Source organism: Athene cunicularia (genome assembly GCF_003259725.1).
Source record: "Athene cunicularia isolate RWA chromosome 8 unlocalized genomic scaffold, athCun1 chr8_part1, whole genome shotgun sequence".
NCBI lineage: Eukaryota > Metazoa > Chordata > Aves > Strigiformes > Strigidae > Athene > Athene cunicularia.
This window is the reverse complement of record NW_020799109.1, coordinates 32,053,667-32,059,794: the sequence shown is the minus strand read 5'-3', so window position 1 is coordinate 32,059,794 and position 6,128 is coordinate 32,053,667.

Sequence of the window (6,128 nt, the reverse complement as noted above, 5' to 3'; positions counted from 1 at the left end):
ATTTGCAGAGAGAGAGGGTTTCACCGAGCTGTGCAGCCAGGCATGACACAGCTGTGGTAACATCCCTTTGGTGTCATCACGAGGCTGAAATCCTACCTTGGCTGCCTCTGCCACCCCATACCGTCATCAGCAGCTCCCTGGCCTTTCTGCATCTCTGTAGATGGGGTGTTTTCTGCCTGCACAGCCCTGGTTCAGCCAGTGCAGATCCCTGCCAGGGTCAGCATCTTTGGATTCTTTGCCAGCAAAGACAAGCCATGAGTCAGACTTATGGTACAGGGATCAGGCCCATGTAGAGGCAACCCAAGACCAGCAAAGAGCTGCTGGGCAGATGCTCCCCATCTCTGCTCCGTGCAGAATTGGGAACCACAAAGTCTTTGCTCCTGGGAGGGTTGTGATCCTGCCACACATCAGCCTGAAGGAGCAGCACAACACGTGCCAGGGTGTACAAAGCACTGCCTTTGATGTGCTACAACAGCTTGGAAATAAAAACAAATGGAGTGTTTGCATGGGGAAATTAGGGCAGTGGAAAACAAACATGGAAATCTGTTGGGGTTTTTTTTCCCCTCTTTTTTTTTTTTTTTTTTTTTAAATCCCAGCCTGTGGCTGGCTGAGGTGGGGACAAGGACCTCTCCAGGGATGATCATTGAGGTACCTGTCCTACTTCAGCTGAGCCACCCACATTCTGGTGGGAGCAAAATAAGACCATGACAGGGTAATGAAAATATTTGCCAGGTGCCTTTTGCTGCTACCCTTGTCCTGTTTGACTCTATCTTTGGGCCCAGGGTGATAAAAATCATTTCAAAGAGAGCAGTTGGGACTATCTGTCTGGAACACCCTCCCCTTTGCTTGCCAAACACAGTTTATTTTTGCTCTTGATATTTAGACTCTTATTGAAGCAGAGATACAGCCACAGAATACCAGCTCTGGGTGAGATTCGTGCTGCAAATTGATACCACTTTACTGCAGCCGGTGCATTTACATCACTTTACACCAGCTGTAGAGCTGTTAGCCTCAAAAACCCTATAGGAGAGACAGATTTAAGCCAAAATCACTGTGACTGCTTTCTGCCCAGTCTAGCTGCAGTGATGTTCACTCACCTTGTACTCACTTTGTACTTAAATAAATTCCAGTGCTCAGAGGGGCATTTTACACCAAGCACAGGCAAATGCACGTTTTGGCACGTTTCTGTCTAAAAACCAGGGAAAATACTACACTGGAAGAGGAAAGCTCACTTCCCCCACCATGCACCACTCTATAGCCGTTGCTGACTTAGGGGGTGGCCAGCTAATGCACCAGCCAGGGAAAGGTATATGACCTCTCACTTTTCACTTCAATATCATGTGTACAGACACTCATCTTACATAGAGACACTAAATCCTTCTCTAAGGGCTTCTAAGCAAGGTGTTTCAGTGCTGTCCTGTGTCAGGGAGCTCAGTAAATGTCCTTCTTTATGTGAAGCCATCTTCTTCATCAATTTTTATCTGCTAAAGAGTTGTTTTTACCTGGTTATATGCTTCCCCTCACCTTGGCAGCCCCAAGACCTCTAAGATGCCCAGGCAGCAGTTCTGGGTGTCAAATACTAGATGGAAGGTGGACCTTCTTGGACTCAGCTTCCCATCCTTCAGGTGAGACCCAGAAAGGTGCTGAGTATGTTTCTCCTCTCCCTGTCTTACCAGGATGGAGATCTCTGGGCAATAAAGTCTATTGTCTTTCCTTAGAAGTGGTGAGCCTGACAGCACTGTACTAATACCCTGCCTGACAGGAAAGTAGGTCCAGTCCCTACCTGGAGGCATCTGGTGGCAGCTTCAATTCAAGAAGCAGCTCCCTATACTTGTCCTCATGTTGCTCCCTGACGGGCATTGCCTGCTCCCACCTGCTTCCCCACAGCAGGGTGGGATGCTCCAAGGGGAAAAGTGCTTTGGTCTGGGTTGCCTTGCCAGGGTCTTCCTCAGATGCTTCTTCTTAAGCTCTGGGACCTGGAGGGTTTCTTCCCAGGCTCCTGTGTGCCTTCTCACACCCACCGCCCCTTGCAATACTCCAGTTCTGAAAAAAAAAGAGGGAAAAATAGGATGTCTTCTATTTAAATTTCAATTATATCAAACAGACTGTTCCTCTACAGCTCCATCTAAGAAACTTAGATCCCCCTGTCTTGTTGGGGGTCTCCAACAAATGCTCTGTTATTTCTGGGCCAGCTCACTGTGACTCAGTCTTTTACCTCTTCTTTTTTTTTTTTTTTGGTTTGTTTTAAACATCTAATTTCACTTTCCTGCCATGAAGCCATGAGTGGTCAACAGATGGTGCTAGCATGAGTCTCATTAGTCATCACTTGTGCAGCTCTTAGTGTTGGATGCTGGTGGGGGCCTGGGTGGACTGGGAGATGGAAGGGTCAGGTTGCTGCAGCATCACTTCTCTGGGGCCTTTCATAGCCTCCGCTTCCACCACGAGTTTCAAGGTGTTTGGTGGCCAATGCTTTTTTGTGCTTATGAAAATCCATTAAAACAAACGTGCAGCAGTGACTGAAGCCATTTAGCATGGAAGTTCCTTCCAAGTTTGTTACTGCTATGACAGGATGCAACTATGAATTAACAGGGTGGGGGGAAAAATGTGTAACAGGGCAATTAACTCAGAGATGAAAACATTAGGGTGCTTAATGCGATTTTTCTGCCAACCAAAAATGTCCTGGGAGTCTGACTGAGATCATCTAAGAGGCACTGAGCTCCAGGCAGGAGACACTGAGTCAGTGTGACACCTGGGATCTCCCTGGTCTTGCCTTGGGAGGGGTCAACCCCATGGTGAAGAACCACTCTCTGCCTCTCCTCCTGCTTCTTCCCAGAAGAGAAAACTCCCTTGAAGAATGGTCAGGGCTTGTTCTTCTAGCTGAATTCTTATCTTATCTATTCTTCCCTCCAGGAAGTCCAGGGAAAGGAGGTGCCAATGGTTTCCCCAGCTCTAACCAAGGTGTGGCTGTAGGTGATGGGTGGGTGAAGACACGGGTTGGGTCAGAGAAAGTGGCCCTGGGGCAGGCAGGGGAGCTGGGCTCTGAGATGAGTACATCTCTGATGAATACATCCCTGATTTGGCATTCACAGTTTTTTATATAAATATAAATATAAATATAAATATGAATATGAATATGAATATGAATATGAATATGAATATGAATATGAATATGAATATAAATACACATACCACTCAATTAGAGTGAGAATAACTGCTGGCTCCTTGCCCGAGTTTGGCCCGGGGTAGGAAGCAACATTTAGGTCCTGCAAGTGCTGCTAGCTTGAGAGTAATACAAAGTGTGGTGGCATATCTGGGTCACTTTCCCCTGCAGGAGAAGGCATTTTAGAGAGCAGGAAAGTGCCTGCTTTTCCCGCAGCACCTCATGGCCGTGTCCCACCTCCCATCCAAGAATGTTGGAGGCCAAATTGCTCAAAATTAAAACGAGACACCCAGCAAATGATTTGCCTTCTCCACTCGTGGCTGTGCACCCTCCTCTGCCTTGGCTCTTGGGGAAGAGCAATTAAGACTGCAAAAGCTTCTTGCCTCCCTGCTACCTCGTTTGTGTTTTCAGAGGGCTGGTGCAGAGCATGAGTGGGCTGCAGCTTCAATCGCCTGTGGAGAAAAGGGTATAAATCAGAGTTTGCTGGTGGCATTCTTCCATTAAAAGAAAAAAAAAAAAAAAAAAAGTCTATGCAGTGCAGATGAACCAGGTACAAAGGCAAAGCAAATACAATTTGAAATTACACCTTGAAAAATTGAACACGAGGAATATTTGATTTCATTAACATCAATTTAGGTGATGGAGCAGTGCCAGAGGAGCCAAAATGTTGTGATTAAATATACTCCATAAGAACCGCCAAAAAGAAACACCTCTTAAATAAGCACTGATTTCCTACTGGGGAAGCAGGATGCTATTTTTTCATTCAATCTGGACAAAATCATCACTTGTCATTTTTGTAGCCCTTAACTGTATCCTCTGGTTGGTCTTTCCCCACCGTCATTTCGCAGGAAAGTGGTAGAACCAAAAATATTTGAAGAGTATTTGCAGGGGAAATGAGTAAAGCTGGGCTGGGGCAGCGAGGAGGTGTCACCAGTGCTTGGGAAGGCTCCAAGTGTCACCCCTGTGCCTTCCTTCCCCAACATAGAAGGCTAAGGTCAACCACCAGCCACCACAGAGGGGCTGTGCTGAGATGCATGAAGCCAGGGAGACGTGGCTGAAAGCTCTCTGCTGCACAGGCACACTGCTGGTGGGCTAATGCACATCTTGGCAGGGTCCATCGCTGGTAGTTTATTTATGTCAACAATGTTTAAAAGCCATGCAAGGCAGTCTGGAGCATTAAGAACAATTTACACCAGAAAAGAAATTAGCTCTTCTCTTCCAACCCAACATCCTTGCACTGGTGTTGTGGGCTGTAAAGTGCTTATAGAAAATTAAAATACCGGAGGGTGTTTTCTGTGGTCCAGCACAGTCTCTGGACATCACAGGTATTCAACAGGCAAGAAATGGGCTGGGAAGCCATGACAGAAGGCTGAGCTCAGCAGCAACAACTGGGCTAGAAACCCAGAAAACTGTCAGAAAAGCAGGACTGAGACTTCTGAGACTGATGGCTTGTCAGACCAAAATGTACTCTTTCCCAGGCAAAAATCTTTGCACAAGCTGGGAGATGCAGCAGATGTGCAGATGGCTGAGCATAAGGAATACGGATCAGAAGAGGAATGCAAAGCTACTGCAGTGTCTTTGGTGTTAGACATGTCTGCAGGGAGACTATGAACCTGGTCCTCACAAGCAGCATATTTTGCATGAAAGACACAACAAATTTTGTAAAAAAAGGTCTTTTCTGAGAATATGGACCTGGTGGTTTGGAGGAAGCACCACAACATCAGAGCAGCCACAGCAGTTCAAAGCGATCCACCAAACCCAGTGTCCCATTTCCAGAAACAGAAGAGCGACCAGTGCCATGCTTAGGCGTGGAGCTCCTCAGCTTAGCCCCAGGCTGTGCACAGACATGCTTTCTTTGGGTTGGAAGACCCACACACAGCAGAAGACCCAAAGCAGAAGGAGACCCAAGGAAAGAAGGATACCCAAGGATAGCAGAAGACTTACCATCTTTGCCCTTTCTGTGCCAGCCATGACCTCCACCCCATCTCCCTACCCTTGTTTCCCAACTCCTAGTTGCTCCTCATGTGGAACCATGATGGTGATCACCCTTTGTTTCAAGATGCTGAGACCTGCACCTCCTCCTGCACATGCCAGAAGCACACACCATGGCAGGAGGCACTGCGACCTCAGCCTGGGGTGGGGAACAAACCACCAACATCCCTGGGGTCTCTTACAAGAGCTAAAGCAGTTTTGTCTTGCCTTGTACAGAGGATGAGACTCAAGGCTCGATGAGCTAACTCGTTCAGACAAGCATGGCTACAGCTGCCTGTTGCCCTCTCCATTTAGCCACTGAACAGTATGTCAGTCTAAGGTTCAATCTGTAAAAAAAAAGATTTAAACATAGCATCATGATTGCAGCATGGCTGCATCTAGATGATGCAAATTAATGCCACAATCTTGTGCAACCCTGAAGCCACGGTGACATCTGCCCTGAATCCTCTGCCACTGTCCCAGCAGTGAAGGTGGCTGCTCCTGCCATGGTGCCAGCCCTGCTAGCAGCACAGCTCCTCTCCAAATGGGATTTGAGATGTCATTTAAGAAAACACAATCTTTTTAAAGTCTTTTGCTTTGAAGTGGCTGGCTGATGGTTACACAAACAAGCGAGCCAGCAGAGCTGTGAGCAAGCGGGCAAAGCCATGAAGTGATCGCAGTCCTGTAAGCAAACGGACATGCTCTGCCCCGAAAACAAGTGAGAACAGACCAGTTTGGTATGTGAAGAGATGCTCTGCAAGTTGTAGGGAAGGCAGGACCAGAAGGTGGGTCTTCCTATTCCCAGCTCAGCCCTCTGTTTGCTACACCATACTGATGCTTCATAGCCCGCATGTTTGCCCAATAATTCCCTTGCAGAGATTTAATAGTTAATAAACATATTTTTTTTCCATGCTTATTTAAGTTCTGTTTGGTATTTCTGAGGTAAACAACAAGGTCTTGAAAAATGCAGATCCCAACTTATATATATATATATATA